A 23758-nucleotide genomic window follows, 5' to 3' on the forward strand; every position below is an offset into this window, starting at 1 on the left:
GTGTTTTTTGCCACTTTTTCCCCCCTTTTTCGCTTTCCATAGTGGAAGGAGGATTCGCAACACGAGCTCCAAAATCCAGCGGAGAGCTGAACCCGGAAGACAGAGCAAGAGATAGAGCAGCGCTCATCTCCGGCTCCTCTTCTGGATCCATAAGAGATCCCAGGAACCCGAGACGGCTAGCTGCCTCGGCAGCGGCCAGCCCAGATCCGCGAGGCTCCGAAACCCAACTCACTTCGGCTTCTGAGAAGAGCGCGAGTCGCGAGCCGAGCTGCTTAATGTTGGCATTACTATGCGCAGCCTCTCGAGGCTGCCATCGCATGCTACACTCCTAAACACTTCATCCAGAAAGTATGCACTATTCCCCGTGATGAAACGGGAGCAAGCCGTAACACACTTCCTGAATTCTTTCTCTCTCATTACTTCCCTCTCTTTTCTTTTCTTTTTTTTTTTGTAAAAAAGGGAAAGAAAGGTTTAGAGATTTTGAGAAAATATAGAGTAGAAATGAAGCGTTTTTTGACACACAAACAACAGACATGCAGTCTCGCTGAAGATAATAAGGCTGGCAGCGTGGCTCACAGGTGCCATATATATATCATGCGATGCACTTAAATGCCACGTCACCTGATCATGGCGGGCCTATAAGTAGAGACATGATTTTACACAAACTTCAGATTTCAGACAGTCACGCGCACAAGGCACTTCCCATACTGTTATGCTAAATGCAACGTCGAAGTTCCCTTTGAAAGGGAACTACCTTTACCTTTTCTTATTACTGTGTTTTTGATTTTGCTACTGTGTTTTTGATTTTGCTGTTGTATTCTGCACTTTAGGGGCACTGTATGATGGGCTATAAAGTGAGTGTAGCTTGTATGGGATCTATTTCCAGTAGTGGAGCAAAAAAAAAAAACTACTGTCATCTCCACTGTTTTGAGCGTGTTAAGTGTAGTGGGGTGTGTGTCGTGGTTAAAATGTCACCCTTAATAACTACGTGGCCAATGAGCTATCTTCCCACCACAGTATATAAGTGGTTATTTAGGCCTCCCAGAATACGTCATGGTCAAAAACCCACACCTTCCTATCATTGCTATAGATTACAGAGTGTGATGTTGGACTACTGATTCTGTGTGCATTGGTGGTGTGCTGCTCACTCTCAGTGTGGTGTGCCGGCAAGGCTCCCATCTGTGTAGCGTGGTAGTTTAACGTAGCCCCGGTTGGCACGCCAGCTGTTGCTGTCACAACTATTAAAGAAGCTATCATGATTTTCGTATGTGCAATCGTGATTACTATGTCATCGGATCACGGGTCCTCTATTTTGCATGCGTTAAGGTGCGCTGTGTGAGATGTGGTCGTTTCGGTATAGCTCCTCCCCCTCACTCGCGGGGCCACGTTGCTGCTTCGGGTTGCTTTGCTTTTACTTTGCGTTTGTTTGGTTTTGGACTGCTTTGCTTGCTGTGGGCTGCCTTGGGATGTTTTATTTTTGCTTTATTTTGCTTTGCTTTGTTCTGCTTTGTTTCGTTAATTTGCTTTGTGTTGGTTACTGTCACTGAGATCAGTTTTCTTTCATTCAGCTGTGTTGTAACAGTCTTTATCAATTATGCTGATACTGCTATGTGGTAGTAGTGGTTTTGTTCAGCTTTGGTAAACTTGCTACCTGTAATCAGTTTGAGTTTGGGGTTATCTGTGTTTTTGTGACAGTAAGTTTGTTTTTTTTTTCTTTTGTCTAGTTTTTTTTTATATACATATATACTTTTGTTTGCCTGCTTTGAGCATATTGTAATTGATTTTTTTTCTTGTGTTTTTGTTTTTTCCTTGTAGGAGCTGAGTGCTTCCTGAGGCTGGGGGGAGTTCTTGGCTGCACCTTAGGCTTTACTTAACCAAGGGTCATTATTATTGCTGTGTTTATTTGCAGTTAATTTTGTGGGTATGATTCTGATTGGTGGGGTTCTTCTCCCTTTTGTATAGCTGGTGCTGTCGTACTAGCCTTCCCTTCATACAGGAAGCCTCAGTCCTCCTATGATTGTTAATTTCTTCTTGTGACTGTTTTTTTGACCAATGCCTGACTGTGTTGGTTGCTGTTTTTTTTTTGTTTTGTTTTTTTTAATTATTGGCCAGTCTTTTTAACTTCAAAATAAAATTTATTTTTGTATGGAAACCCATACCTCTTGCCTGTTCTAGTTGGAATGCATTTGTGTGTCTTTATTTGGGTTATTTTCCCCATTTTCACGGGGTGGTGTAATTGCTACGAAACGAGCCACATTGCTACTTAAGCTTACGGTTGTTGTGACCGCACGAGGCAGCCAGCCATTCAACCTCTGATCTGTATGCAAACTCGTCACCATCGTGGATCAGGCCAATGACTGCGGCATCATTTGCAAACTCCGGGAGCTTAAAAGAGGAGTCTTTAGCAGTGCAGTCATTTGTATAGAGGAGATGACAGCAGAGGAGACAGAACGCATCCCTGAGGAGCACTAGTGCAGACAGTGAGGGTCCCGGATGTGAGCTTCACCAGTCTCACTTGCTGATGTCTATATGTAAGGAAACTGGTGATCCACTGACAGAGAGGGGTGGGCACGGAGAGCTGGATCAGTTTGTTTGAGAGCAGTTCAGGCATGATGGTTTTAAAAGCCAACCTGAAGTCCACAAATAGGATCCTTGCATATGTCCCTGGTCTGTCAAGATGTTGCAGGCTATAATGTTGACTGCATCATCCACAGACCAGTTTGATCTGTAAGCAAACTGAAGGGGGTCCAGTGATATCTTTCAGGTGGGCCAATACCAGTCTCTCAAATGACTTCATAACCACAGACATGAGTGTGACAGGTCTGTAGTCATTTAGACAAGTGATTTTGGGTTTTTGGGGGGGACCAGAATGATAGTTGAGCGTTTGAAGCAGTTGGGAATGTCACGCTGCTCAATTGATATGTTGAAGATCTGTGTGAAGATGGGGCCAGCTGGTCAGCACAGGTTTTCAGACAGGCAGGTGAAACATCATCTGGACCTAAAGTTTTCCTAGACTTCTGTTTTTTAAAAACATGGCCCACATCTTCCTCACAGATCAGAAGTACAGGTTGAATAGCAGGAGGTGGGAGGAGGGGGGCTGCAGGAGGTGTTGATGGCTGCATGAAGTGCAGATCAGCGTGGGGGTGTCTTGTACTTGGTGATGTTTCTCAAGCCTTTCCACACAGACGCAGGGTCATTGCCCAAAAACTGCTTTCCCAGCTTAACCGAGTAGCTCCATCCTTATTGAAGATCACATGCTCATTACTGATTGGACATGGGGTATGACTATCACAGTGAAAGGAACTATGCTTTTTCAGTCTGCTGTGGTGTACAGACATAACAACCCTGAAGAAGGTGTGCTGTCCTCATTTAGAGGTACTCTTCATAAACTTTAAGCCTTTCTACTCGCTGTGGGAGTTTTCCTCATTACTTCTAGTGAATGTTTACATCCCTACAAATGCATGTGTGAACACAGTGCTGCAACAGCTGGCTGATGAGATCACAGACACAGAGCAACAACACCCAGGCTCTCTTATAATTATTCTTGGGGATTTTAATAAAGCGAATCTCACCCGTGAATTGCCAAAATACAGACAGCATGTTACATGTCCCACCAGACACAGTAATATACTGGATCACTGATACACCACAGTAAAGGATGCATATCACTCTGTTCCATGTGCAGCTTTGGGGCTCTCTGATCATTATCTAGTTCATCTTATACCGACCTACAGGCAGAAATGGAAATCAGCTAAACCTTAAGGACTGTAAAAAGATGGACTAATGAAGCAGAGTGGGATCTACAATCCTGCTTTGACTACATTGATTTGAGTGTTTTTGAAGCTAAATCCACAGACCTGGACGAGCTCACAGATACTGTAACATCATATATCAGTTTCTGTGAGGATATGTGCATCCCTACTAAGACATTCTTATCATACAATAACGATAAACTATGGTTTACAGCTAAACTCAGAAAGCTTCATCATGCTCAAGAGGATGCTTACTGAAGTGGGGATAAAGTCTCCTACAACAAGGCCAGGAACATACTAACAAAGGAGATCAGTGTGGCTAAAACTACCTTTACCTTTTCTTGTTACTGAGTTTTTGATTTTGCTATTGTGTTTTTGATTTTGCTATTGTGTTTCTGATTTTGCTGTTGTGTATTGCACTTTAGGGCCGCTGTATGATGGGCCATAAAGTGAGTGTAGCTTGTTTGGGATCTATTTCCACTAGTGGAGCAAAAAAAAAAAAAAAAAACATTTGTCCAAATGGTGTCCATAATACAACTGGCATTCTAGGTAAAAACCAAAAATTAGTGTCAAGCTGATGGTTATCAATTAAGGTTTATATAAATTCTTATTTTCTGAAAATATTTATGATTTGAACAAGTGTTTACAAAATGAAACTCAACATATATATCGCATTATATTTCATAGCATATTTTTTACTGAGCCTATGTCTGACTCATATTTCAGCATAAAAGCCCCTTACTTGTCTCCTTTTGCTTTATTATAATTAACAAATTAATAAATAGTGGATCAATGGAAAAAAATATATATATAACATGAAAACATATACTTTGCATTAAATAACCTATCCTCCAATGGTTACACATCAATATTGCTGTCCCACAATTTGTGACGTGTAATTAAGGAAAGGATGAGAAATGGGAGCTGATAAAGTCTCCACCATCAGCACCACCATCAGCACCACCTTCCTCCTTTCTTTTTTTTAACCCATGTTAATTCCCTCCTGAATCTTATTCTCTCTGAACTAATATTGCATGACATATTGTGTTTCTACATCAGCTATCATGAGGCTACCTGTGCACTGAGGAAGCTTTGATGTGCAGGGAATTATGAGTATTACATTTCAGACCTGGATACCACATTGTTATTTATTATATTCAGCAAAACAAAACTTACAACATTGCATCCACTTACAATTGTCTCAGGTTCCCACACAGGTAAATGGAGGATGGAAGAGTTATATGGGATGGAAAGTACAATTGATTGTTAGGAAGATGGATAGATAAAGCTATATGAGTATATTAATTAAACAATGTGTCTCTGCCTTCAATGCCTGCTTAAATTCTGAAGGCTGAGTTGGTTTCCTCTAATGTAAAATATATTAAATAACAGATCCTCCTGAGAAATTTGTTATCTGCATAAGGCAATAAGTTTTAAACCAAGGAAAAATTAAAACTTAGGGTTACTGTTAAAGATATTTCTCTCTCTAAGAAAAAAATAAAAATAAAAAATTAAATAAAATGAATATTAAAAAAAAACCTAAGGAACAGTTTTTGCAGTGATCAGTAGTAGACAGCAATGTAATAACTACTTATAAAACTAATCTTAATTTATTATCTATCTATCTATCTATCTATCTATCTATCTATCTATCCATTTATTTATTTATTTATTTATTTATTTATTTATTTTTACTTTTTGGCACTATACAAGGTGTCAAAACCTAACCTAAATTTCCATAATATTTTAGGTAGAGCCACAGGCATCCATACAATATTGTGATCATGGAATATATGTGGGTTTTCCCATATTGAGAATAAAATTAACAGAAGCTGAATTCTCAGTTCTATCTCTTTGGCCATATTATATATGGTTCTTTCTTGTTGTGATTTGAATATGAAAATGATTTTTATTAAATCCTGTACATAGGCTAATTTATAACACTTTTGTTCTATTCATATTGCAATTATATAATATGAAAATGCTATGCTTGTAGAATTACTTCTTTCACACATAATTGTTCATGCACATATAAAATATTAAATTCATTTAAATTCATACATATTATAGACTGAAATGTGGTTATTCATTTCTGCAGACAACTTGCAGTGAAAAGTGATACCAAACAGCCCAATCAATTTTCCACATCCATATAATTTACTGTCATTTTATCTAAATATATTTCTTGTTCTGTCTCATTAAATTTAATCAAACACAAAAAGAGCTTTAGAAAACATTTGCCTGGTTCACCAAATTGCATTGCTTTAAAAGCCCCTATGTCGTTTTGATAAACCTCATTTTGCTTTAATGGTTCTTCTTGTTACTTAAACCAGTGATAATGAAAACCAGCTGAGCCAAAAGTTGAGCAAAAAGAGAAATGATTAAAGAACCTTATTAAAAGCAAGCTTGTACAATGGGGGTGAAGGGGGGTGGAAGTAGGGGAGTGTGTGTGGGGGGGGGGTTACATGATGGAGAACACATTATGGGGACCAGATTCTTCTCAAAACCACTCTGGTCTTTTTGCGAACATGAGCGGCAAGAGGAAATAATAATAAAAAAAAACTGATTAGGCTGACAAGCACTGACTGATACTGCAAACCTGTTAATAACATGAAAATTAGAAGGGGCTCATGCAAAGAAAAGAGATTAATTTAGCTGGAGTCCATCTTCGCAGCAAATTGCGAAGTTGTGAATATGTTCGCAGATAATGAGCCTTCCTACTTGTCAGCTCACTTGTCATTTTCTGTAATTAATGTTAAGGAAGACTCCTTCCTGATGGTTAGTATTACTCATGTACCAGAGAAAATTTCTTCTGAGAAATAATTTACATTTATTATCATCAGTCTGTTTGTGTGGTTTATTTCACAGTGAAGTAATTTATTGCAGCACCATTTCAAGCTCCTTGATTAGTCACTCGTCAGACTGAGATGTAATTTTTTTTCCCCTTTCAGATGTCCAGGATGGGGAAAATTGAAAGTGTGCCGCTATCACATGGACTCCTGGGTGGCAGTGGCATTTTTTTTTTTTCCTACCCAGTGTGTTTCTCCAATAAATATATCTAAAATATAATATAAAATGTACACACAATACATTTATATATATATATATATATATATATATATATATATATATATATATATATATATATATATATATATATATAGGTTCTTTCTAAAAGGGAAATGCTCCAATTGTGTTTTTACACAGATACAGAAAAATCTAAGACATATATTCAAATCAGCCTCAGAATTGGCTCACTGATTTGCTTTTGCTTTGTGTTGTGAAATTCATAAGCCAACTTCTTAAATGTATTATTCATCAGTATGTGTAAATAATGCATGCTTTCTTCCATATTAAATTAACCCCTTACCTTACCAGGACTACTGGAGTTGTGTAGTTCTTTTGAAAGGCAGTTATACCATCTAAGTAATGCTGTAATTAATACCTTAATTAGTTTTATTACTTGGCAACCCCATGCCTTGGATTAGCTGTCTTATTTAACCAGATTGAAGGGTGTGTATGCCTTCATTTTTGCACAGAAGTGTGTGGAGCTAAAACACTGTAATGCTTCAAAATTCAGACATTGGAAGGGAAAAACTGAATCTGCAACACCAACAAGATATACAATTGTTTTATTCCCTCTGTCTGAATCAGACCAAATATTAAATTTTGAAATTAATCATATTAAATTGGAAGGAAATTTCAGTATTATAAGCACTGATCACACTGATTAATCAAAATTAGTCTCATTAAAACTATGCTGTAATTGTCTCACTACAGTGCAGAAAATAAGACTTGCTTGAATTAATAGTTGTGTCCCAAATGATGCACTATACACTATGCATTTATACACTATGTACTCAACAATGTAGTGTATGAATTTTACAAGGTTATTTTTACATTCAACATCAGACTCTGTTGGCCTTTCCCCCTCTGCTATGTAATTAAAGCTACGACAGTTGAATGCATGAAGTGTCCAACATTCCACACTTCGTTTTTTCGGTTTATTATGTGCATCATCTGGGTATTTAAAGTGAACTTTTTCTATTTGGAATTTTCAGTGTGAACACAGGACTTGCATACTTGCACAATATTTATACTACAAAATGTCATACAATAGTACATAAGTATGCAAATTGGGACACACCTAATAAAACTAGAATAGCATACCCATGACTAAAAATCTCTTGCTAAGTTTTATAGATAGGATCTAAGCTGGTGTGTTTAATTGCTCACGGAATGCTGGGACAAGTGGACAGCTTTGCCAGGAGCAAGTAGTTTTCAACCATGCTGTAACTGACAGTGATATAAAGTGTTTTCTACAAACTAGAAAAAGAGTAGGGAGTAGATGAAACCGCAGTGTGGTCAGTGAATACATATGGAGTACTCAAGCTTGCTATTGAAGTAACTTGATATTGAATTTCAATTTAGAACACAAAATGAATTTTGGCAGACTCTGATAGCTTATAAAGAATAAATATAAGAATTATCGGTCATATTTTTTAAACATTATTTTTAGTATGTGTCTGCTTAAAGAAAACTTGTGCATCTATTCTGTATCTAGTCTATATCTAGTCTAGCAGTCTATTTTCCTGTTATCCAGTGTTGACACAATTCACAGCCCTCCATGAGTGGGTTAACAGTATTTGGTTTACAATGATTTTATCAATGTCATTAGAACATTGTGAGAACTAAGTGAGAAATCCATCAACTTGTGACAGCAACCGCTAGACTAATGGCTGTTAGGCGATAATAATTTTTAATAGGATTTTTATTCCACTTAATTTCATCTCCTCTTAACAGAGGTCCCATGTCAGAGAGACAGAGAGAGAGAGAGAGAGAGAGAGAGAAAGAGAGAGAGAGAGAGAGAGAGAGGGAGAGAGAGAGTGGGGCGGGGGGTTTCAAGTGAATCTAGGAGAGATATTTATGTTGATGTTGATATTTATGATGGTCCCAGACCTTGTTTTATACATGAGCTCAGCTCCAGATGAACATGACAATGTAAGAAATTCTGATATTTATCCAATTAAAAACATACACTGCATGCAGCTATTGTCATTTAAAAATAATTTAATTTTTTGAGTGATTTATGTAAGTACAGTTGCATATTCAATATGAATATTACATCTTGACATTGGTCTCTACAGTAGCTTTTAGACATAAAGGTTCTGTTGCACCAAGGTACTCTATTATAGTAAGCTATTTTAATATGGATGTTAGGATGTGCATGTGTAACAGACAGACAGACAGACAGACAGATAGATAGATAGATAGATAGAAAAAGATTCCAGATCATTTCAATAATTTCATTGTGCTTAAATGTGTAAAGAAAAACATATATACTCAGCAAAAAAGAAACTCTCACATTCAAAGTCCTCTCACATTCAACTGCTTTTATTTCCAGCAGAAATAAATTTTGAAATAAATGGATTTATTTCATAAAATGTGTAAATATTTGTATTAACATAAAAATATTCAACAACTGAGACATAAACGTTACAAAAGTAACAGTCAGTATCTGGTGTGGCCACCAGCTGCTTTAAGTACTACAGTGCAGCTCATCCTCATGGACTGCACCAGATTTGTCAGTTCTTGCTGTGAAATGTTACCCTACTCTTCCACCAAGGCATTTACAATCTCTCGATGTCTGGGGGGGACATGGTTACATGTAATTTTCCACTGCAAGGACGATCAGCTGTCCTTCCTGTCTCCCTGTCTTAGGCATCTTACATTACAGACATCGCAGTTTATTGCTCTGGACACATCTGCAGTAATCCCTGCAGCAGACCTATTGCATGTTCACACAAGTGATCAGGCACCCTAGACATCTTTCTTCTGGTGTTTATCAGAGTCAGTAGAAAGGTCTCTTTAGTGTCCTAAGTTATTGTAACTGTAACCTTAATTGCCTACTGCCTGTAAACTGTTAGTGTCTTAAGGACTGTTCCACAGGCGCATGTGCAATAATTGTTTATGGTTCATTGAATAAGCATGAAAAACATTGTTTAAACCCTTTCCAATAAAGATCTATAAAGCTTATATGGATTTTACAAAATAAACATCTCCTGAAACAGGGACGTTTCTTTTTTTGCTGAGTATATATAGGTATGGTTTGGGATGGGGTGTTGGTGGGTATAAATAAATAAAACATCTCTAGTGGCCACAAAAGGTTTTCTTACCACATTATTATTCAGCTTTCATATAAGATATCTCAGAATGCTGAATATTACTTGCAGGGCACATTTTTATTTTACAAGTCAAACAACAGTATCCCTCTATAATTATTTCACATTTTATGCTTTTCTGGTAACAAACCAATTTTACACTTGAAAAAAACAAAAAAAAAAAAACAAAAAAAAAAACCCTCTCTGTTCTTACACCACATATGTCCTAAAACAATTTATTGCCTACAAGAAAATTCCCAAAAAATAACTAATCAAATGGAATGGAAATTCATTTTGAACAAAAGGATTATCATCCCTTTTGCCATATCTTCTCTTGCCTGTTTATATGATGAAAAAGAGGAAAGAAATATAATTTCACAATTAATGGTAAAAGATCCTGGACTTTAACTCCAGTCATTAAATGAAATGTCTGAGAGAAATATGCCTCCATATTTCTTAACCTCAGGTTTCAATTGTCTTGACCCCAGATGTATTAATATAAGAGCTAATAGCCAGCAAGAATCATTTAATTTATGCCAGGGTGAATTAAGAAAAGGTAATGGATTTTGCCTCTCAAAAAGGCCAAGCCCAAGCTTTTTACATGATTTTTATCGTGGAAATCTAATTATCATATTATGTCTATAAGTGGCTCCTTTGAAGCCATTTTTCACATTATTTTAAAAGAATACTTTTGACATTTCTAACATGAGGCTGGATTTATTATGACTAGAACATTCAGTAACAAAGGAGGATAATGATTTAAAAACTTTAAATGAAGGGACTGGTATTTCTTATTTCTGAGAGTTGTGAAGGCAAATAAACTAAATGGAAATTTTGATTTCTGATGTGGTCACTTTGCAAATAATAATAATAATAATAATAATAATAATAATAATAATACATTTTATTTATAATACACTTTTCTCATACCCAAAGTGCTACAAAAACAGGAAATAGAATATACAGACACAATACAATAAGGCTATAAATATAAAACAACATTTTCTTAAAACTGCTTAATGTGGGAGCATTTCTGACTGTAAAACGAAGTGAGTTCTATAGCTTAGGGGCCGCAAAAGAAAAATCTCTGTAACCCATAGATTTTAGTCTGCAAAGAGACTGCTGAAGAATAAGAGAATCAGCAGAATGGAGAGGATGAGAAGGCGTGTATGGGGTAATTAAGTCACAAATGTAAGAAGGGGCAATTCCATGTACAGCTTTATATGTTAAAGTGAAAGTTTTCAAATCAATATGTAATTGAACCGGAAGCCAATGCAAATTACAAATCATGTCAGTAATGTGCTGACATGAAGGAGTATAGGTAAGAATATGTGCTGCTGAATTCTGGATGTACTGTAGTCGTTTAATATATTTTGCGGATAGGCCAATAAAAAGCGCATTACAATAATCAATCCTTGAAGTAATAAATATATGAATAAGCTTTTCAGCATCATTTAATGAGAGGAAAGGCCTAATCCTGGCAATATTTCTGAGGTGATAGAATTGAACAAAGCTTGAACAAAGTATATGACGTTGCCTTGCCTCACACATGCGCACACACACTCACACACACACACACATTCTCAAATTGCGAACTTACTTTATTATTACACAAATGTTCAGAAAAACAGATGATGATAGCCAAAGACAGCAGTTATTGCAAGATGAGTGAAGAGGGCATGACAATAATATACAATAATGCGTTCCAATTTAACAGCTTCTTTCCTCTTCTCCCCTTTTTCTAGTGCAGGTAGCTGCACAAGCACAGCGGGTGACATTGTAATGAGAAATATGATAATTCTGAAGCGCATTAATTTCATGTCCTGTGGGTTTTGCAAGATCACTTATTATTCTGAACAAATTAAATCACCGCTTTTACCTATCATCATCCTGCATTCCAAATGATTCTCTTGTACTCTGGCTTTGAATTAACCCTGTATGTATGCCCAATCTATAAAAAAATATATATTATAATTTATATGTTCAGCAAAGGATATCAACACAGTGGGAAAATGACTAATCCACAGCACATCCAAACATATACATAATCATCTGTAACTATGGTATACTGGTATGGTATGATATGGTATGGTATACTTTCTGTCTGACTATTTAAAGCATGCATTAGTACACATAGGAAATTTAAGCTTTCACATTACCCCATTTTGCCTTTCTGTCTTCATAATACCATTTCCTGCATTTCCTTGGGGGAAATGACATTTGCCTACAAGTGGGGGAAATACACTTTACCCACTGTTGCTACATACCCATGTTGATGTGAGGAGTGAACTTCAGAACCCTCTCAGTCAAGCTGTAGTGCAAGGATGATAGTTATTTGGGGTTTTGTTTGTAATATTTTTGGGTGCTTTGTTCGAAGCAGGGCATGGGGCTAAGACTGATATTAGTGTGAGTGCACGTAAGCCCCTCGAGTGGTGTCATGCACAATTAATGTCCCTAGGTAGCAACTCCATTAGCTGTATGAACTCCGGCTATGGCAGAGAATACTAATGTTCGAGGTTCTGGGCATTAAAAGAGAGAGTGACTTCTACCAGCACCACACACTGACACACATGTGCATGCACACACACACACACACACACACACACACACACACATACACACACACATACACACACACATACCCCACTCAATTCAGTTCACCTTTCAACCTGACTAACTCTTGAAACACAATCTCACTTAGGAGAGCTGAGTGGAGCACATCCACCCTTCAGGCTATGCATTCACTTCCCTTTCACTCAAAGGAGCTACAGTGCTTGGCCATTGTGGAGGGTGTATTAATGGTTCAGTCTAAGTAAAAAATGCATGCCCAGTGCATGAGTAGAGACAGACATACACTTATCTTATGTGTTTTGGTTTATAATTACATATTGCATCTTGATACATAAATTTCCAAATATCCAGACTAAACAAACTGCTTGCATTTCATTTATTACCATGTCTCAGAGAGGCAAGTGGGTAACAATCAGTGTAATATGATGAATCTGAATCTTTTCTCTTTTTGTGCTACCTTTTTCAAATCTCACTTGGTCACAAACACTGCACTGACCTTGCCTCAACTTCCCTGTCCATCAGGTTATGATGGACTTATACACACAACCTCACACACTAATCTCCAATCTGCTGAATGTAGGAAGACATTGTTCTTTAGAGCACTGCTAAATAAAAGTAGGACAACTAAATGTCAATTACCTGTAATACAGTCCAAATAACTGAAGAAAAAGAAAAAGTGGTGGAAAAACTGGCCTCAACATGGAATGAAGGAAAAATACACCAATAAGCCATAAAACAACTGAGAGTTGAAGTGAATAATAAGAATCAGTAACACTGATTATCTTACAATGGCATCTGTCAAGAGGTGGGATATATTAGGCAGTGAACAGCTCTCAAAGTTGACGTGTTGGAAGCAGGGAAAATAGGCAAGCATAAGGATCTGTGTGACTTTGACAAAAGGCAAATTATGATGACTAGACAACTAGATGGTTCAGAGCCTCTCCAAAATAGCAGGTCTTGTGGGGTGTTCCTTTTATGCAGTGGTTAGGACAACTGGTGAACTGGCAACAGGGTTATGGGTGCCCAAGTCTCACTGATGCACATGGGGCAAAGGCTAGCCTGTCTGCTTTGATCCCACAGAACAGCTACAGAATTGTTTTGGGCAATGTTCTGCTGTGAAACCTTGGGTTCTGGCATTCACGTGTATGTTACTTTGTACATATACATTGTTGCATGCTAAGTACACCCTTTTATGGCAACAGTATTCCCTAATGGCGGTGGCCCCTTTCAGCAGGATAATGCAAAATGCCACACTGCAATAATTGTAGTAGTATTAGTATGAATGGCTAAAAAATACCTTTCTGGGCTCATTGAAGTACAGTAGTAGTAAGGATTCACTTCTTTATTGGATGATTTTAAGTCCCCTTCCCAACAATGCAATAGCCATCTGGTGCTGGGAGCCTGCGAGAGTATAATTGCTTTTTATGTAGATTGGATGGCCTTTCTGTCTTTTCTGTCCATCACACAAGACTAACCAATCATAGATAACATAAAGCTCATGTACGTGGCACTTGGTACTCCCATCAGGAGTGTTCAGCTGCTCTGTTATTGCATCAATAGCTGCTTCCATGAGCTGCATGAGTGGTTGCTAGCTTTACATGCTTTGGAGGTATTATGTATAAGACCTCACCGTTCTGAGAGGGGATACTTAGCTAATGAACTGGCTATGTGAATACTGGTTTAAAAAAATGTGAAGAAACCTCTTCCGCACTCTTAAAATAATCACTTAGAATATTACTGAACTGGAGGCCATTGCTCATGAAGAATGGGCTAAGATTCCTCAGGAACGCTGCCAGAAGCTATGCATCTCGTTTGCAGCAGGTCATAACAGCATAAGGGTGCTCTACTAAATACTAAGAATGCTTGCCATGAAGCTGTTGAATAATTTTGAAACTGGGGAAATCATTATAATTTGCATTTTCAGTTGAATTTGGGGAAACCACTTGAAGCATTTGTTGTGTTGAACTATTTCAGTTGCTTTTGTTTAATTTGTTCTTTGCAAACAGCTGAAAGTCTGTACATTTTGACAGTAAACTTGATTTGCAGTGGGGATTGAATAATTTTGATTGCAACTGTGTGACATGAGCAGAAAAAGTTGGATTTATCATAAAACTTGCCTCGAATGTTGTCACTGTCTGTAGGACTACCAGACCGATAAAATCTAAAACTTTTCTAACTAGGCTAGTTTGTTGCTACTAGTCAAGGGGAGGAACAACTAAGCTATCATTTTATGGGTTTAGCTGCTACAGTGCCATGCAAAGTACATTATCTTTCCTTATTTTCTTTTCATATCATGTTCACCTAAACTGGAACTCATATGGACATTTACACAACTTGTTTTCTTGCTCAGCATTAGAGAATGTTACTGTTTCAGTTTCAACCTCTTTACTGGTTTAAAAAAAATCTGTATATCCATTTTTCAACACATTAACTGTGAGCAAGAGTTTGGCAGAATTCATATGCAGTCAGCCAGTAAGACATGAGTGTTTCCACGTATTTTCCTGTAAACTCTGACTGGTCTTACCTCCATTCACTGAAGATATAAAATTGCCATCCTCTTTTATTCCCAGGCCCTTTTATGCCCAGCCCTTAATGCTCAGGCCAAGTTATGCCCCTGGCAGCCATGTGAAAAGTCTGGGTTACGCATGTAACCCTGTTCCCTGAAAAGGGAACTCAATGTTGCGTGAGTGTCACATTGTGGAATGCGCCCTCGGGTGCGACCAATATCTGAAGTCTGTGTAAAATCACACCTATTTAGAGGCCTCCGTGGTCAGCTGACGTAGCATCAGCTTCTCTTTGTCTGAAGTTAAGACACAATTTACAGGCATACCCCAGTATGACAAAGCTATGCAATGTCTCATTCCCTCTTCTAGTGTGACAAATAAATCATCTAGAAATGTGGGCCATATTCCTAGCTCTGAAATTCTTCTACTCAGTTGATAGGTCACCTTGTGTTAGTTATGACAGACATAACTATATAACACAGCAGTGGTCTCATAGCAACCCCCAGGGAGGGTTATGTTCATGCCCCCTGTTCATGCAGGCTCAATTAATTCTTCTCTGGCTGAGGGCAAGTTATGTTAGTAAGTGCAATGTAAATTCTATGCAACCGGAATGTGGGGGCAGACATCCTGTGGAGGTAGAGGCTGAGGCCCAGGGATTGGACGCTTGGCTCCAATATGGCGGAGGTTCGGCTGAGCAGAAATGGATGGGTTTGCCTCCAAGGAGACAACACACTGCCCACTGTTTTTCCCTATCTCTCCTCCCACACCAAAGAAAAATGGTTAGGGCTGGATGCCATGGTAGACACATGGCTGAGGTCATGTCTGTACGCCTTTCCCCCAATCTCTCTGCTTCCACAGGCTCTAGCAAGAGATGGCAAGAACATCTATGTTTGCTGCTAGTAGCATGTTATTGGCCAGTTCAAATATGGGTCTCTGAGATATCTCTGCTGAATGACACTCCCTGGGTGATTCCCATTCATAGGGATCTATTTTCTTGATTCAGAGGGTTGATTTATCACCCTCGGATGGAACTATGGAAACTGTGAGCCAGGCCCTTGAGGGGCACCAGTTCATAGATTCTGGTCTCTCAACAAAGGTTTTAGAGACCATGCTAAAGGCTAGAGCACCATACATGAGAAAATTGTATGTGCTCAAGTGGCAAATTTATGTATTGTGGTTTGAACATCAGTTAGACACAGTAAACTGAATAATAGCTACAGTCCTGGAGTTACAGGAACGTTTCTCAGCAGGGTTGGCTCTGTCTACAATTAGGGTCCATGTGGCTGCCTTTTCAGGCAGCCACGCCCCTATTGATGGTCATGCAACATCTCGTTCCCTTCTCAGGGAACAGGGTTACATGCATAACTCAGAGTTTTTTTCTGTGGTGTGAGGGAGATTTATTTTCACTGGGAAGAAAGTGTTCACCCAGCCTGCCATAAGCCTCATCCTGATGCAATGGGTCCCCCCGATGGCTCCTCAGAGTCAGAGAGGGTGGGTTGACTCTCCATACCGGAAAGATTAGTTGTGATGTGAGCTCCCAAACCAATAAGCGGAGAGTTGGACCCGTTGGACAGAGCAAGAGATAGAGCAGCACTTGTCTCCGGCTCCTCCAGATCCAAACGGGATCCCCAGGACTAGCTGCGAGGCTCCGAAACTCAACTCTCTTCAGCCGAGAAGAGAGCGACCTGAGAGCAGAGCTGCCTGATTATGAAGTGTTCACAATGAACACAGTCAGCCCCCTTAAGGGCCACTGCAACATGCTCCACCTCCAGACAATTCACACAGAATGTGTCCATCACCCTCCATAATAAAACAGGAGAAAGGAGTAACACACTTCCTGAACTCTCTCTGACTCATGCTTTTCTTTTTTTTTGCAAAGGGACAGAAAAGTAGAGATTTTTTACAAGCATTCATGCAAACAGCCGACATTCAGTCTTTGCTGAAGATAAAAATCTGATGACATGGTTTACAGGTGCCATTTTATAATCACGAATAATTACCTGACCACGGCAGGCCTATAAATAGGCATGATTTCACACAGACACACAGATACCGGTCATGTGCTTCCCACAGTGTGAAGCTCACACAACATTGAGTTCCCTTCGAAAGGAAACTCTGGATCCACTGAGATATTTGTGTCAGTTCAAAAAAAGTAATTCATATTAACATCTTCACATTTGTCTATCTTTTTGTTTGTTTTAATTTACAACTAGATTATATTAAGCTACTTCTCAGTACTTGATGAGGGTATCAGTATAGTCTAGTCAACACTGGGAAAAATGTATTAATATAATTTAAAAATTGTCATATCTATATGTATGAAATCTGATTTATTGGGATCCAATATCACATCGTTTTACTTTTCATATTTGTGAATTTTTATTTTGAGCCATACATAGTCCTACCATATTAAATCATTTTAGTTTGCTTCCACTATAGCTTCTGAACCACATGCGTAGACTCATAGAAGATTAAAACTGTCTATTATGAGTGAAATTACCTCTTCTATAAGAAATGTAAGTTCAGTTTGTACAGGAGAGACTTATCCTCAATATCTGAATATTGTAGTATACTCTCTTTTTTGACTAGCATTAATGCACACCCTTTTATATATCCTGAGAATACTTTTCTAAATTTAATACCGTTGTTAAGGGTCAGGTTATCAAATGGGACAAAATGGTTACATCACTTAAAGGTAAAGAAATATTCACCATATTGTTTTCCCATGAAATATGAAACAATGCCATGTGTATGTTGTCAGTCTAAGTTTACAGTTGCAATATGTATATCAGAAGTATATCAGTGTATCCAAGTGTTTGTTAAAATAACAGAGAATGGTTTCTGAAGGATTGAGAACCTCTTTGAAATATGGGGGTCTCCTGGGTCCCGCAAAGGAAGTAAGGAATAAGTTCAAAATGGGACATTCATGCATCTTTCTTTTGGAAGGAGAGACACAGCCTGCTGGGAGGGCACAGGAGCCCACATGAGGCTGTAACAGATTGCAAAACAGACAGCAAGCTTCCTGACATGTGCTTCCAAAAAGCTAAAGATGCCTAGTGGAATTGAATCTTCAGGAGTCATGTCCTGATCAGTTCCATGATCACCTGTAGACATCACTGCCCTTCGACCTACGATGACAGCTACACATGTTCTCATGCCATTAAAATGGGTTCTGCATTCAAAGGAGGAATTTGTAGTTGATTTATAAATTGTGGCAACAATTTGAATAAGGATTAATCAAATGTTCAGGAATGTGTTTCAGAGATACCATGTGAACTTATCCTGATCGCCTAAACTGTGTTTAATAACAATATTACTCAGGGCATGTTTGGTATCATTTTTATCCATATTTCATGGTGAACGATGTGGCGATATCATACATATCATATAGGTTTAGGAAACAATATTCACAATACATGTTGCAATATGTGCTCTTTCCTCTCTCTCTCTCTCTCTCTCTCTCTCCTTAGGGTGAGATAATCAGCTGGGGGTCTGTCCTGCCATAAAACATAAAGTCTATTTTCCATTTGGTATCATGGTCACTATACATTTCAAAGAGGCTCAGGGATATAAGAGGGTATTTTTGGTTGAACTCTAAAATGGCTTTTAACATTAGGGGTGGCTTGTAACATCAGAGGCTGCCTTGATCCATCAGAGGGGTTTGTTGCCATCAAGCACTTTTTACCATCAGAGATGCTTTTTCCATCACGCATCCTATGTCCGTGACTCTGATCAAAATCTTGTAAGTTACACTCGTTTCTATTTTAAATATAACTTCATTTGTGAGTTTGTGTAACACATTCATTTGTTATTCTATCTCTAATTAATCATACTCTGAAAAAGTGTGATGCAATAAGACTGCATGAGTTATATGTTTTGTATGATTATTAGAAATAGTTTCTTAAGCTAAAGTTATAGTATGTTAGACATGATTGAAATTGACCTCTGACAAGCTAAAGGAAAAGGCTAATACTTGCAAGTTTAAACAGAACCTCTGACAATTAAAATAGGAAAGGCCTAGGCTTAAACATTGATAGAAACCTCTGCGCTAACAACATAATGGTTTGGCGTTGGAAAATAATTTTAATGAAAGCTTTGCTTAAAGCAGCTTTAGAGTAAATACTATTAGAACATTGAGATTTTACACTTCTAGCAGTAACTAGAAGATTATTCTATGGAGTCAGATAAATAAGTTAACAGTTATTATTAATTGGAGTCAGATAATTAATTAAATGATAAAATGTTAATTAAAAGTCATATATTTAAATCATGAACTAAAACACGCATTTAACCTTCGGCTGCACCAATTTACATCTTTGGTTATAGGAGAGCAGTGGGTTAAGTAATAAATCCTTTATATTTTAGGCCTACAGTTAAAATGGCAATGACAGTGGCTTTCACAATTATGCACTTTTATGTTTAAGGACAGTGGTATTTTAGCATTTAAAATTCTATTATATTTTAGAAATGTAATCAAGACATGAGTGCTTGTTAATAGAGATTTACTGCTTGTACTCTAGAATATGTGGAGATTTTACCTCTCATGCTCAAGAAAGTACATGGATTTATGGGTAAGTGAGCAAACATGTCCTTGTGTGTCTGGGAATTTATTGCGGTGGTGAACGGACTGAAAAACCACTGCACACAGATTGGTTCATTTCTGCCCGTGCTAAGAAATCAGACATGCCAGGGCACATACCCAAAAATGGCAAGAATCGCGCCATTTATGTAATTGTGCGCTGACGTGCGCCGTCTGGAAACGTACATTTTCATACAGTGATTCTAATTGCTAATCTGATGTGGTTATATTGTCATCTAAATTTATTATAATAGATTTGTCTGGCTTTAACTTAATAGTCTGAATTTTTTGCCTAAAATTTTCAATTTTGTTATTGAAAAAAAAAAAATCACTACTACCTACTGATAGTGTATATGTTTCTGTGGTCTACTTCCTAGATAAATTTGCTACATTATTATAGCATGTTTGTCTACAGAAACAACCAGGTTCAATATATAATCTGCAAATTCATGAAGAAATTCAGAATACATCCGTGGGGTTCTGTGACTAATAATTAGTGGAAACGACTTGGTAGACTTATTTTTTGTGGCTATGTATGATATGTTCATATAAAGAACTTCATATGCATCAAATTCATGTCCAGGATTTTGTGTGATGCCTAGAATATCATCATAAATAACAGTAATGCCTCCTCCTCTTCTAGTTGGATGATGTTTCTGTAACTGGGTGGACTAGCTTCATTTAATGCTACATGCTCATTTGGTTTAATCCAAGTTTCTGTTAAACACAGTACATTAAATTCCTGATCATTAATAGTTTCATTTACAATAAGTGCTTTAGATGTAAGAGATCTAATATTTAACAGTCTTAGCTTCAGATCAAGGGTGCTGGCTGAGCATTCTCCATGATCTAATTATATGTTTATTAGGTCACTAAAATAATCTTTCTGTGTATTTCTACATTTTTTCATCTAGGGACGGCTGGTTTAGCATTCTTGTCTGCTCCCTGGCCTGGTTCTGGATTGTCACTGATTAAACAGGCCTGTTCTGAAACTGTTAAGCTGTAAGAAATGATGTATAGAATGTAGAGAAATGGGGTATATCATTAGCTCCTATGTGAATAATTATCTTTGAAAACCTATGCTTATCTAAGACCCTAAAATTACTTGCCTAGACAAATAACTAATGCTACCTATCTAATTTCATGTACCATAAAATAGAGCCTTCTATAACAAGAGCCTCTTCAACAGGCTTCTCAGTGGGTGCTTCACTGAGAGAAAACCTGTTTAACCCTTAAATGCATAAATGTTTCGCCTATCATTATTACATATTCGGGTCATTAGAGACCTGGATTATATATCTAATGTGGATGAATCTCTAAACTGCCCCAATAGTATAAAAGAGTCCTAATATTTTATTAGCAATTATAAAACACAGCATATTTCATGATTTTTTTTTTTTTTTTTTTTTTTTTTACATATTATTTGTTATCAAACAGATGCAAAAATATATACACTGTTAAAATTACATACTATTAATTCACATGCTAAAATAGTAAAAGTATTGTAGCATTTTTATTCAATTGTTTCAGTCACCATAACAAAATTAAAATCATTACAATATTTAATATTTTCGTACGTTTTGTAATGTTTCTTGCATGTTTGAGGTAATTATGATTGACACATTACATCGTCATTGTTTACCAAACATTCCAATCTTGAGGAACAAAAGTGAATTGCACCTATTGAGCCATGAGAGATTCAATATTGTTGCACAGAAGTGACCCTGTAAACTTTTTACCATAAATTAATTATAAAATGTCTGGGTTACACATGTAACCCTGTTCACAGAGAGGGGAACGAGACATTGTGTGAGCTTTACACTGTGGGAAGCGCCATTGCGCGTGACCAGTATCTGAAGCTTGTGTAACATCATAGCTATTTATACGTCTGCCGTATTCAGGTGACGTGGCATTTAAGTGTGTTGCATGATATAAAAACTATTATCTGAAGCCTCTGTTATCTGAAGCCTCTGTTATCTGAAGGACAGACGCAATTCACTGGCATGCCCCAGTATGACAAAGCTATTCAATGTCTCATCCCCTTCTCAGGTAACAGGGTTACATGAGTAATCCAGATGTTCCCTTTCAAAGGGAATTCAACGTTGCATGAGCTTCATGCTGTGGGAACAAGAATACCCACTCCTTCATACTGAGGGCATGGCCTGTTCAAAACATCCAAGCCTGAGGGTCACTGCAAGACACTCGAGCCCTGGATGGAATGTATATCCAGGCTGTAATATCAAATGAATGTGTGCAGCATAGACCAGTGTTCCACAGCACACACATCCTGTAAGGGTACCCCTTTGGACAAAGCCGTTGAGGAGGCGACCCCTATAGTGGAATGAGCCCTTAAGAACAGAGGCGTAGCAAGCCCGCATGCCTCATAAGTGATAGAGATTGCTTCCACTATCCAACTAGAGATGCGCTGCTTTGACACAGCATCACCTCTACTGTTGCTGCCAAAGCAGATCGGCAGCTGCTCTGACTTACGCCTCTGGCCAGAGCGGTGGACATAATTATAGAGAGTCATGACTGGACACAGTAGGTGCAATTTCTCTTGTTCTGGTGTGAGGAAAGGAGGAGGGCAGAAAGCCTGCAACACTACCGGCTGGGCAGGAGATGTAGGCACTTTAGCAGGCCTGGGTATCTTACAGCCCGCGGGCCACATCCGGCCCTTTGGGCATCCCTGTCCGGCCCGCATGAGGGTGGGGTCAATCAGTACATGAATGAAAAAATATTATATAATATAATTTATGCCATTCATGCTATACAATTGTGTTGCTTTTATTTTGAAAACCGTGCCGTTTTTTTTTTTTTTTTAATTTACGTGACACACATACGTATTATACATCCATGACGTGCGTGCGTGAACAGACACAAGTGATGCTGGCCAGCTAGCCCTCAAAATGTCAGCTCACGCCAAAAAAAGAAAAGTTGATACCGAATTCCACATTTTCAACAAGACATGGACTGCTAAATATTTATTTACAGAAGTCAAAGGTAAAGCGGTGTGCTTAGTTTGTGGTACACAGGTCGCTGTGTTCAAGGATTACAATTTGAATCAGACATGACCAAACACAAGGAGAAATACAAGAACTTGTCTGATGAAGAGCGCGCAAGGGAGTCGAATGCTTTGATAGCTAAACTACAAAACCAACAAGGATTTTTTTTACAAAACTTTGCACACCCAGAGATGCGGCTGTCAACACAACTTATGTCATATCCCACAAAATTGCCAGAAAAAGTACGCCGTTTTCTGACAGAGAGTTTATCAAGGAGTGTTTGGTGGACTCTGCAGCACTAATATGCCCAGAGAAAAAGGGAGCATTTGGGGACATGCCCCTCTCCCAACGCACTGTAACGTGGAGGGTTGAGGACATCGCAGGAAATCTGGAGCTTCAGCTGAAGAACAACTTTGACTATTTTCCCCTAGCTTTGGATGAGAGCTGAGATGTACATGACACTGCCCTGCTACTCATCTTTTTATGTGGGATAACTGCAGACTTCAAAATCATGGAGGAGCTGGCAGCCATGCAGTCAATGAAAGGGACAACAACTGGGAGTGATTTGTTCACGGAGGTAAATGCATGTTTGGATAAGTTGGGACTCAAATGGGAAAAGCTGGCTGGTGTGACAACGGATGGTTGTCCAAATCTGACGGGGAAAAATTTTAAACTTTTGAAGAGAAGGCAGGATAAAGTGACAGAAATTAACCCTGAGTAGAAATTTGCATTTTTGCATTGTATTATATGTTGTTGATGTTGTAACTAAAATAGTTAACTTCATCAGGGCAAGAGCATTGAACCACAGACAATTTGTTGCACTTTTGGAGGAAAATGAGACTGAACATCGTGACATAAGCTACCACACAGCTGTCAGGTGACTCAGCCTGGGCAAAGTGCTGAAAAATGTCTGGGACCTGAGAGAGGAGATTCAGGAGTACTGTGTGAAGAAAGGAAATGACGTCCCACAGCTTTCAGACACAGACTGGCTGGCAGAACTTGGTTTTGCTGTTGATGTGACTGCACTAATGAATGAACTAAATGTCAAACTGCAATGCAAGGGCCTTTTTGTGCATGAAATGTACAGTGCAGTGAAAGCTTTTATGAGAAAGTTGCAGCTTCCCTCAAGCCAAATGAAGGACAACATTCTCATCCACTTGCCAACACTGAAGGAAGCCGCACCATCAGC

This window comes from Ictalurus furcatus, chromosome 5, assembly GCF_023375685.1.
Source record: "Ictalurus furcatus strain D&B chromosome 5, Billie_1.0, whole genome shotgun sequence".
NCBI classification, from domain to species: Eukaryota; Metazoa; Chordata; class Actinopteri; order Siluriformes; family Ictaluridae; genus Ictalurus; species Ictalurus furcatus.